Source organism: Helicoverpa armigera, chromosome 8, assembly GCF_030705265.1.
Source record: "Helicoverpa armigera isolate CAAS_96S chromosome 8, ASM3070526v1, whole genome shotgun sequence".
In the NCBI taxonomy this organism is placed as follows: domain Eukaryota; kingdom Metazoa; phylum Arthropoda; class Insecta; order Lepidoptera; family Noctuidae; genus Helicoverpa; species Helicoverpa armigera.
The window spans coordinates 3,305,147-3,317,803 of record NC_087127.1 but is presented as its reverse complement, the minus strand read 5'-3'; the positions used below and the strand labels follow the sequence as shown (position 1 = coordinate 3,317,803).

The window sequence follows — 12,657 nt, the reverse complement described above, 5'->3', positions numbered from 1 at the left end:
TATCGAGCGTAATCGTTATTCAATAAACGTATTTAAAATAAACACTAGGTAAATTGTCTTTTAACTCAGTAGTGGGACGAGATTATTGTGTTGTGTTGTGTTGTGTTGTATAAAGTGCTGTGTTTACTATGGGTTCGCATAAAAGTAAAAAAGAAAAACGAGAGTGTAAGTTGCGACGTCGGCTTTTGGCCGAGATGGAAAACCGTCGTTTGCTGAAGCGGGTGTCGTTGCTGGAAAGGTACATTGCTGCACCGATGTCGGCGTCGCCGCTGGAAGGAAATGCAGCATCACCGCCAACGAGTGGTGATACCGACGACGATGGGATCACAACACCTCCGCTGCCCTACCCAGAGGTGACGTCGGTGCCTGCGGGTGCTTCGGCGCCGACCGTTATCCGGCGAAGCGGGGCTGTCGGGGCGTCCGCGCCTCCATCGAGCGACGCCGCGCCGCCATTGTGCGACCCCGCGCCGTTGGTAGCATTGGGCGCGGGCCGCCCATTGCCGCGCGCTTCAAGCGTACATTGTGAGGCATCCCCGTTTCCCAACCAGTTTCTTCAGCCTACTTCGAACCCGTCGGGCTTCCCACCTACGCCACAATCAAACACCATAAATCAGTCAGCCGCCATGTCGTCTGCGCAAGAAGCCGCGGGCGTCGGGCAGCGCGCGCATGCGCCGAACGCCACTGTAGCTGTCGCACCATCGCTGGATTTAGCGTATGTAGCTCACAATTTTAATAATTTACGCTATGTGGGGCGAAGTGACCCAATACCGGACTTTGATCCGAAAACATCGTTAATTACAATGGAGATCTGGCTTCGTAAAGTCGAGGGCATACCTATCTCGAATGTACGGATGGGATGAGAAAACTTTAGTTTTTAATTGTTCCTCTAAATTAAAAGGCTATGCCCGTCGCTGGTACGACCAACTACAAGAATTTAATCTCTCGTGGACGGACTTTAAGGCTAAATTACTTACAGCTTTCCCATCCCATAAGAGTAAACTAAACATGTTACGGGATTTAGTAAATGTCATTCGATCGCCCGAAATGGATTTTATTCAATTCTATTAGGTATGATAAGTTAGCGTTAGGCAACGCGTGCGGACTTGCGCCGTCGTTGATTACGGAGGCAATTGTAGGTACAATTGGTAGTGAACTCATTGAAATTGGCGCGATTTCCGCGGGTTGCCGCGACCCCAGCGCCTTGTTGAACTACCTATCGTCATTGCAAACCAATACAAAGATTTCAGTGAGTTCAAAACAAAGTGTACACTCCGTTATCAATAATAATACGCAAGATCGGATAAAATGCAGAGTATGTAAGCGACGCGGACACGTCGCTGCGCGTTGTACCTACAAAACTCGCGACAAAAATACCTATTTAGATACGGTATGTTCCTATTGTAGTAAGAAGGGACATAGTGAAAATAATTGTTTTCGTAAAATAAGAAAGTGCTCTTATTGCAATAAGTTAGGGCACGTTAAGGACGAGTGTTTGAAATTGAAAAGTCGTAATGCAAGTACGTCGAACAATACGCAAAAGGTAAATGTTATTAAAAATTCATCCGATTCAAGTGCCAAATATTACATGATGGTTACCGTTAACGGGTGTAATGCTGAGGCTTTTATTGATTTCGGGAGTTCTTGCATTACGATAATAGAGTCTCTAGCAAAACAGCTGAGATTAGATTTACAGAATGTGTCGAGTGATAGTGTCATAAAAGGGTTCGGGGGGTCGCAAATTAAACCTCTCGCGGAAACAATAGTTACCATTACGGCCGATGAGGCTACGTGCGAAGGTGTTAAAGCTTACTTAGTGCCCGATAGGGCGCAGGATATAGGCATTATTATTGGTCAACCATTTACTGACTATCCTGATGTTTACGTTATAAAGACTCCCACGTCATTAAGGATATATAACGCAAATTACCTATCGGACTTACCGGACATTTCTGAGGATGCCGAGCGTGTTCGGTTACATACACCGGAGGACCTGCAGCTTTCACCTGGTGTAAATAAAATAGTTTTGGCTTGTCCGGATTTTGACGGAACTATTATGATACCGGAATCGGAACACTTGAAGCCCCGCCCCGGTCCGAATTTGTTGTACCTAAACATAACGCGCAGGTGCGTGACGGCCGGGTCTGTGTTAAAATGATTGATTTAGGATCGGATGTTATTAACTTACCTAGCAGTGAGTGTGTGGTACGTGCGATAACAGTCCGCGACGCAAAGTGTGGGTATGCAGTCGGAACGGAGTTGGAACCTTCGGTTAAGTTAGAACTTGAATGTTTACTAAATGATTTTTCTGATTGCTTTTCTGAGTGTGGTCAAACAATAGGTAAATGCGCTGTAAAAATGAAAATAGAACTTACAGATACTAAACCAATTTATTACCGACCCTACCGAATGTCGATTGCGGACCGTGAACACGTAAGAACTATTGTACAGTCAACTTCAGATCAGTGGTAACAGTTTTATAGGAAAATCGTACTTATTACTATTGAGTTAAGGTGCATGACAGTTACCACTGACGTGCAGTCTACCGTACTAGATTTATTAGAGAAGGGAATTATAGAGCCTTCTAACTCACCTTACGCCAGCCCTGTACTTTTAATCCCTAAAAAGCCTGGCAAAAAACGTATGTGCGTCGACTACCGGGAATTAATAAAATAACTAAAAAAGAGCATTACCCTAAGCCGCTTATACAGGATCAGCTTGATAGGCTAGCGAAGCAGCGTGTATTCTCATGTCTCGATGTTTTGTCTGCATATTTTTGTATACAAATGGAAGATGACAGTAAGCAATATACAGCTTTTGTTACGCCCGACGGGCATTATCAATACACACGTATGAGCTTCGGACTTGTGAATGCACCTGCTGTCTTTCAGCGAGCTATTGATGACATATTAGGTCCGTTAAAGTTTGAGTGCGCCACAGCATACCTAGATGATATACTGGTATATAGTGACGATAATCGTGAGGCGTTGACCCGTTTGAGGGCCGTGTTAGAAAGAATACGTGATGCAAACATGAAACTCAGAATCGATAAATGTTCGTTTTTAGTCCCACGAATTGAATACTTGGGACACGAAGTCAGTAAGGGTGAAGTTAAGCCGGCGCAACATAAAATTAATGCTGTACGTGATTTTCCCATACCTACTAATGTACATCAGTGTAGGCAGTTTATGGGCTTGGCTAACTATTTTAGGAAGTATGTTAAAGGTTTCGCGATAATTGCCCGACCCATCACTTTATTAACAAAAAAAGATCAACCCTGGGTCTGGGGTGATGAACAGCAGGGGGCGTTCGATAAACTGAAAGCTATACTTATTAGCCGGCCTGTATTGGCTTTGTTTAACCCGGATCATGAGACACAGATACATACCGACGCGTCTAAGGTTGGTCTAGGCGGTATCCTGCTCCAAAAGCAACCGGATGGTGCGTGGAAACCTGTCGCGTATGCTAGTCGACAAACTACACTCACTGAACAAAATTACCATAGTTTCGAGCTTGAGACCATGGCCGTGGTTATGAGCTTACAGAAGTTTAGGGTGTACGTAAGTGGCGTTAAGTTCACCCTAGTAACTGACTGTAACGCTCTACGCTGGACATGGTCGAAGCGTGATTTAAACCCACGCATCGCGAGATTAGACGACGAATTAGCGAACGGTAACTCGAAAGGATTGGCTGCGGACTACACAGTTGAAAAGGGAGTTTTATTTAGAAAGATGAATAATAATAATCTCAAGGTTGTAGTTCCAAAACAATGCCGTTGGTCCCTTGTGCAAACTTTCCATGATGGTAATGGTCATGTCAATTTTTGTCTTACGACGCAATTAAGAGCAAGTATTGGTTTGGTAATATGCGTCGCTTTATTCAAAAATATGTACGCAGCTGTATTTCGTGTCAATACGCTAAGAAGCCTACGGGTCGACTTGTTGGTTTATTGCATCCAATTGAAAAGGTGCCAGTGCCTTTTCACACGGTACATGTCGACCACCTCGGTCCTTTTTGCAAGAGTCCCTCTGGGAAGATGTATATTTTCGCTATCATAGATTCATTTACTAAGTTAATATGGATTGAGGCAGTGCGAGATACTAGTTGTGCTAATGTTCTTAAAACACTAGATCTGTTTATAAAAACGTTTGGCTTGCCAAACAGAATTATTAGTGATCGTGGAAAAGCTTTTGATTGTCACGAGTTCAAGAAGTATTGTACTGAGCGCCAAATAAAACATATAATGAACGCCGTGGCGAGCCCTAGGGTCAACGGTCAAATTGAGCGATATAATCGTACAATACTTGATGCACTCGTGGCTTATGTCGGTGATGACCAAAATAATTGGGAAATGTACTTACCTAAAGTTCAATTAGGATTGAACTCGAACATTAAGCGGAGTGTTTACCCCAATGTTACCGTCATTCCGTGTGATAACCCGCGTATAAGTGCAATAAAAATAGTGTTACAAGATAAATCAATATTAGTGTTTAGCATCTATATGCCTACCGACAAGGTAATTAATTTGGCGTACTTCACGGACGTCCTCAGTGCGGTGAGTGCAATAGTTGATAGCTATAGTACTGAGTGTGTTTATATATTGGGGGATTTCAATGCCCACCCAGCGGAGCGCTTCTATAATGAGCTGTTAGGGTTCTGTAGTGAGCAAGACTGGTTGTGTATTGACACTGAACAATTAGGTGTGACATCTAATGCCTTCACTTTTATTAGTCAGGCGCATGGTTCGTCTAGATGGCTAGACCACTGTGTGGTAACTAAGGCGGCTGCACAATCAGTCACTAGAGTGTATGTTCAATACGATGTTGTTTGGTCTGACCACTTTCCATTAATAATTGAATGTGATCTAGATGTAGTTGTACCTAAGAGATGTGCCTCTGGTTTAATTGTAAACGACAAGGTTTCGTGGGGGGAGAGAGACTTAGCACAAATTAAGTCGTACAATAGGGAATGTCATAAACGGCTTAGGCTGATAGACTTTCCAATGGAGTTTCATGATTGTTGTGATTATATGTGTACAGATTTTAATCATAGACAATACATTGATAAATTGTATGATCAAATAATTGAGGTGTTGTGTGAATCGTCCGCGTTGGGTCGATTTAATCGTAAGTGTCTTAGAAAGAAAGTTGTTACGGGGTGGAACAAACACGTTAGCGAAGCACACAAGATTGCCCGGGAAAATTTTAAAATATGGTCGGGGTATGGTAGGCCTTCCTCTGGTTATTATTATGACAAAATGTGTGAATCAAAAAGAATTTTTAAATCTCGGTTAAAGTGGTGCCAAGACCGGGAAGACCAAATAAAAATGGATATCTTGGCTTCTAATCATTCCAAGAAAGACTTTCGTGCATTTTGGAAAAATACAAATAAATTTGACCATAAAGCGGGCCTGCCTGTGTGTGTCGATGGTGTGAGTGATGCTCAGAGAATAGCGGATCTGTTTAGGGATAAATTTAAAGTCAAGTCTTCATTAGGTCCGTCGCAGACGATGATCAATGTTGAGCCCAAGATGGCTTTGGGAGTCAGAATAAAGGCTAAAGAAATAGGACATATCTTACAGTCAATGTCTAGAGGGAAATCTCCTGGACATGATGGGATCAGCATTGAACATCTTCGATTTGCGGGGCCCCACTTGCCGCGAGTCTTGGCGTTATTTTATAATCTTTGTCTGAGTCATGCGTATTTGCCCAGTGATATGTTAAAAACAGTTGTGGTTCCTGTAGTAAAGAAGAAAACTGGTGACTTAACTGATAGGGATAACTATAGGCCGATATCTCTAGCTACTGTGGTCTCTAAGGTATTCGACAACGTGCTTAATGCTCAATTAAATAAACACATCGTATTGCACGATAATCAGTTTGGGTTTCGGCCCGGTTTATCAACAGAGAGTGCAATATTGGGTTTTAAGCATGCTGTGCAGTACTACACTGGCCGTAGTACACCGGTTTACACCTGTTTTCTCGATCTTTCGAGTGCTTTTGACCTGGTTTCCTATGATATTCTTTGGAAAAAACTGAATGATGCTCAACTACCACCTGAAGTTATCAATATTTTTAAATATTGGTATGGGAACCAGGTCAACAGAGTTCGTTGGGATGGAGCGTATTCAGGCCCTTACGGATTGGAGTGTGGGGTGAGACAGGGAGGTTTGAGTTCTCCCACACTCTTTAATCTGTACATGAACCAACTGATTGTGGAGCTGAGCAGCACCAGAGTCGGATGCTATATCGATGGCGTATGTGTTAACAACATAAGCTATGCTGATGACATGGTGCTGCTCAGCGCCTCAGTTTGTGGTTTGAGAAACCTTGTGCGTGTGTGTGAAACCTACGCCAGAGCTCACGGCCTGGTGTATAATGTAAAAAAAAGTGTCGTTATGGTGTTTGGGGCTGGAGGTAAATATCCAGAAGCAGTGCCTCCTATCTTACTGAATGGTGTTGCCTTGACGAGGGTACACCAGTTCAAGTACCTCGGACACGTATTGACCGCTGGCCTCAAGGATGATGACGACATAGAACGTGAGCGGAGGGCGCTGTCGGTGAGAGCGAATATGATTGCCCGCAGGTTCTCACGTGCTTCTAACTCGGTTAAAGTAACGCTGTTTAGAGCTTACTGTACATCATTTTATACCAGCAGCCTGTGGGTTCATTTTACGCTTAAGTCGTACAGCGCCCTTCGTGTTCAGTACAACAATGCTTTCAAAGTGCTGATGGGGCTGCCTCGCTTCTGTAGTGCATCAGGGATGTTCGCTGAAATGCACGTAGACTGCTTTTATACTATTATGCGGAAAAAGTGTGCATCCCTGGTGCGCAGGGTGCGGGCCAGCTCCAATGGTATACTGGGCATGGTGGCTGATAGGTTGGACTGCTGCATACTGAATCGTTGCTCCAGGATTTCGGCTGGAATCTTGTAGCGGCGATTCATAGTGAGTGTTTCTTCTTTATGTAACCAAATTGTATATTGTAGTTTACTAACATAGTCTTAAGTAAATATTGTTACTAACCTGATATGAGTCCTAGTTACTCGAAATAAATGCTTTATTATTATTATTTTTAGTTTATGTTTTTTTTCCTCCGGTTAACCGGGTGCTTGGTATCTGATGACGACACGGGCCTAAGCCAAGTGTTCACCAGTTGGGTTGATGACGTTTTGGTTATTATCTGGGTGTGTTTGGATAGCTGTGATAGAGTGTGTGCGTGTGTTTTGGTGTGTATCTATTTCACATTGAAGGAACTTTCGAACTAGTCGGCAGGTGTTCAGAATCACCGCTTTCTGAAGCAATTGATAGGTGTTTGGAGGCAGGTTAAGAGATTGAAGGGATTGATGGAGCTGTTTAGGTATTACACCAGTTGTGGATAAGACTATGGGGATGATGGTAACTTTTTGTAAGTGCCAGAGACGTGTTATTTCGTCTTTAAGCTCAATGTATTTAGTTAGTTTTTCGGCTATTGTATGCTGCATGTTGTGGGTGTTTGGGACGGCGATATCGATCAAGTATCCGGTCTTGTTGGTTTTGTCTATGAGTGTGATGTCTGGTCTGTTAAAATGAATTGTGCGGTCGGTAAGGATGGCTCGATCGAAGTACAGTTTGGTTGTAGAGTTTTCCAAGACGGTTTCTGGGGTGTATTTATAGTATGGTACTACGGAATTAATTAGTTTATACTGATGGGCTAGTTTCTGGTGAATGACATTTGCGACTTGGTCGTGTCTGTACTTGTAGTCGGTCTGGGCTATTGATTTACATGCGCCGGTTATGTGTTGTATGGTTTCGGGTGAGCTATTGCATTTTCGACAAATATCATTGTTTAAGTTCTTAATAATGTATTTTCTATAATTTCTTGTTTCAATTACTTGATCTTGTATCGCCATCATGAACCCTTCAGTCTCCGGGAAGAGTTCGCCTCGATTTAGCCATGCGTTCGACGCCTCTTTGTCGACATTTTGTTGGCATAAATCTTGGCGGTGTCTGCCGTGCAGAGACTTCTGGGTCCATTCTAGCAGTTTGGTCTTGTCGTCGGTGATTCTTTCGTTCTTCTGTTCAGATGTGTCTTGTAGATTTAAGGGTGTGTAGCGTCGGTCGTTTTGGGATATTAATCTGTGAAGTGTGGATGATGAATTTTTCATGTAAAAATACTGTCGGAGAGTTTTGATCTGCTTATTATGTAAATTCAGAATATCTATAAGTCCTCTACCTCCTTCTTTCCTGGGTAAGGTCAGTCTTTGCAGGCAAGATCTAGGGTGATGTTTACGGAATTTGGTCATTGTTGTATTAATTTTGCGCTGTAGGTTCTTAAGGTCTGATTTGGTCCAGTTAATTATGCCAAAAGAATATGTCAATACAGGTATTGCGAACGTGTTAATGGCTTTTATAGTGTTTCGTGAATACAATTGTGTTTTAAGAATTGTGTTAAGGCGGTGTTTAAATTGTTGTGTAAGTTTATTTTTAGTGTCTTTCTGCAGTATCTGGGATGACTGTGCGTAACCTAAGTATTTATAAGTCTCCTGTTCATCTAAAGATTCTATCTGCTCTCCAGATTCTGTGGTGTAGTGGTGCCTGTAGTTCTGTCCTGCTCTAACTGAATTTATTTTGCATTTATCTATACCAAATTCCATCTGTATATCATTGGTAAATTGTTCTGTAAGGTTAGCTAGTTGGTATAGATCGTTTTCAGATTTTGCAAACAATTTAATATCATCCATATATAATAGGTGGCTTAGGGCGTTGTTTTGATTTTGAGGTTGTTCGGTATTTTCTTGATTTGCTAAAGGTATTCCAAATGGACTTGTGTTTAGTATATTAGAAAGCGGGTTTAGAGCAAGGCAGAACCACAGCGGACTCAGTGAATCTCCTTGAAAAATCCCTCTTTGTATTTTAATTGGGTTCGTTTCTATTGTTTGGGTTGTGGTCGTTAGCTTGAGTACAGTGGTCCATGTACTCATCATAGATTTAAGGAACTTAACCAAAGTTGGGTGAATTTTATAAATTTCTAAAACTTGAATCAGCCACGAATGGGGAACCGAGTCGTAAGCTTTTCTGTAATCTATATACATACTATATAAGTCAGATTTGGTTTTGAGGGTCTTTTTTAGGATCACTGAGTCAATGATTAATTGTTCCTTGCAGCCTTGGCTAAACCTCCGACATCCTTTTTGCTGTTCAGCTAGAAGACTATTGCTGTCTATATGTTTATATATTAGCTCAGAGATACAGGATGTCATAATTTTATACAAGGTCTGCAAGCATGTGATGGGTCTGTATTTAGCGGGGTTAGAGGGGTCACTAGGGTCTTTGGGTATCATGAATGTTGTGCCGGAAGTAATATATGAGGGTATTGATTCGGGGTTTTGGATAAACTTGTTTATAAAAGTGTGTAAATAACCATGAGCTGCTGTAAATTTTTTGTACCAGTAACTATGTATGTGGTCCGACCCTGGTGCTTTCCAGTTGTGTAATCGGGAGAGCACGTTTTGAAATATCTGTGGGGATATGTGTTCAAATACCATCTCTGGAGTGTTACTGTTTTGTGTCTGTTCTATTTGTATCCATTCTGCCTGTGTGTTGTGTTCTATTGGTTGTTCCCAGATGTTTGACCAGAAACTTTGTAGTATCTCTGGGTCTGGGGTGTTAGAATCGTCATCATTTAACGGATTTGCCCGCAAATTTGATGTAGCCTGTCTGATATTTCGGTAAAATAATTTTTCGTTATGTGTAAACTGGTTGTTTTGTTTCTTTCTTTGGGTGCATGCTGTGTATCTTTGTAATCGGCCTGTTACGACCGAAAGTTTTTGTCTGAGTGTGTCGAGAATGTGTATTGCTTGTGTGTTTGGTTCTTCGTGTACTGTGTGTGTTTTGTATTGTTCAAAGATTGTATTTATGTGTCTAAGTACCTTCCTACTTCTGTTGCCATTGATATATTGTGTGACCTTACCGAGTTTTGATCTTAAGTCTATTAACTTCCTCTTTAGTCGTTTTTGCCAGCTAGGCTCGTACTCTTGTCTTACAGTGTTGTTACTTTCTTTTGGTCGGAGCTCAATCTTTGCCCCATTTACTTTAGCTGTGGTCCATGCTGCACAATATATCACTGTCTGTACTGTGTTAAAGTCTGTATGTTCGTTAATGTTTTCAGGGATAATAATTTTGTTCATGTAACTGATGATTTTTGCTAGGTGTTTTGAGGGTTTCTGTTTAGGGATATAAATTCTATCCGTCGGACTTGTTTCTCTGTAGAAGTTGAAGGCTAGTTGGAATTTTTCATCAATAAATTGATCTCTTTCTGTGTTTATTTGTGGGTTCTATTATTATTAATAATACGACGGGGAAGTCGCCGCACTATGGGCGGTAAATTTCGCTCGCCTTTCGTAGGAATTTTTGAAAAATGAAGTTTGTTTTCGGTTTATTTTGAGTATGTAGGATTGTTGGGGACATCAAAGCATACACTAATTAGTGGATCTAGGCACTTTAAAAAAATATATACACGAAGATAAACGGGTTTGTTCATTTTCAATGTATGGAAATGCAATTTCTTTTCCTCATAAAACATTTTCTATCCGTGTGGTACAGTTGAAACTTTCAGGGGTTGTTTTTCAGACCTTAGTAAAGGCATATGATCAATCATCATGTTCCCGAACGGTCCCGTTAAAAAGTTATGGGCTAAACAAAAATGCCTATTTTGATGATTTTTATCCGTCATCTTCAGGTACTTAAATGACAGTTATTTATTTTTTGTGCATCTTATCAAGTACATAGTACAATAATTATTTACTTTTGACCTTAAATACCCCCACTCCACGAGAAATAGGTACAGGAATACCTCCATTATACTATTGGTTGCTGTTTAGTCATCATGCGTTGATTTCAAGTTTTTTGCTTACTAAAATAGTCGGCAAATATCAGTACTGATCTACTGACTGAGTGCGACAGGTGTTCCGTATTACAGCTTCCATAGAACACATTCACCTAAAGTGCATTTCCTAGAATACCTTGATTTTGAAGTACTCACATGAACGGCCCTATTGTTAAATAATTCCTTAATCTGGTCTTTCCAGGAAAACAATAACACCAAACAAAGGATCAGGTAGTGTAAAAATAGTCATAAATAACGACTGTACTAATGACCCTTTATTGAACCATAATTCATTGTTATAATACAGTTGTAAAAAACGTAAGTGTCTCGTCTAATTAGTGATAATCTCTTTTTTTTAAGTTCATTGGCTTCAGGTATTTTATTATTATTCTGTCGAAATGAATGTGTATAAATTAGGAAAGAATATATGTAAGTATATAAATGTAATGTATATTATATCAAGAAACAATTAAAAGACTTAAAAAAGTAAACTTTGGCAAAATGACAAAAAAATTAAATTAAAATAGTCCATAAAAAGAAAAAAATAATTATTCATGATCAGGGCAGTCTTCAACATTCACAAACTCAAAATTTTCTTTATTTTCACTGGAAGTTAATGACAACAATAATTTAGCTTCTTCTGAAAGAGGTTGGTATTTAAGTTGCCTTATTTTAGGTCTAATACTAGAAATGTAGGGATCAGACGAAACCAAGAGATTATGAATGATGTCTTCATTAGTAGCTACTCTGCTAATCTTTCTTGAGCGGAAACACCGAAAATGCTTAAAGTCTTTGTTGCGCGCTTCAGACGCTTCTTCGGATAATTTACCAATTGGTATAAAGTTGTTGTGCTCTATAATGTCGGCACCATGGATGAGCAATTTATGAACACTTGAAGGCATGTAGTACCAAGAATAAAGCTCAATAAACTTTCCTGCAGTTGCGTGACAGTAGGCTCTGAACTTTTGAACGTCGACAAATTCTCCGCATGAAATCACCTGGAGAATTACTCCAAAGCTTCTTATCAGATCTGCATCTATACCTGTTATTTGAGCAGTGGCTTCGGGATCAGCAAAACATCTCTTTGCAGTGTTTCCATCATTCGTTGTTCCAGAACCCTGTTTCACCACATCCACGCGAAGTCCCATTTTATTCCAGAACCCTTCTTGAATTATTTTTTTCCTAATAGCCAGCTTTTCTTTAAATTCATCACCTTTGGCCTGCCATTTCTTAAATTCAGCTCGGTATGCAATATGTAGGATGCATTCCATGCATCTAATGGGAGCATGTAGCATAGACAGGCCAAACTTATAAATTTCCTCCGTAGGCTTTTTAAGTAAAACCTGGTCTATGTCATTCATCTCCTTGGGTTTCGCTTGGCACACATCACATTTCGCTGATGATGTGTTTCTTCTTGTATTTCTTCTTGTATATTCAAATCATTTTCTTTGGCAAATTTAAAATAAATTGGTCGGCAATAAAAAGTTGAGGATGATTTGGGATTTTCCCAAAATCTCCGATTCTCCATTTTCAATTTTTAGAGGCACGAATGAGCACATGAAAGTGCTAGAATCGTCTCCACCTTCCATTGCCTGTTTATAATTGCTTTGTCCAGAGGCACCGTCAAAACCCCATTTACTGGTCAGAGAGTCAAATTATTGTTTACATTTTCGGTGTTAAGAGATTGGTATAATCTCTTCACTGTTAAATTCAACACAGATTGTAATCTCAGCTTTACTTGTGTGTCAGTTATTTGCCTATCTCTTTGTTCTACATAACACTTCCTTTTCTCGTC

General features: G+C 40.7%; 1 protein-coding gene across 1 annotated transcript in view; it reads left to right on the top strand.

Annotated features, from left to right (window-relative positions):
* LOC135117212 (hemicentin-1-like) overlaps window positions 1-12,657 on the top strand; it is a 475,120-nt gene that overhangs the window by 405,942 nt on the left and 56,521 nt on the right. The window lies entirely within an intron of this gene.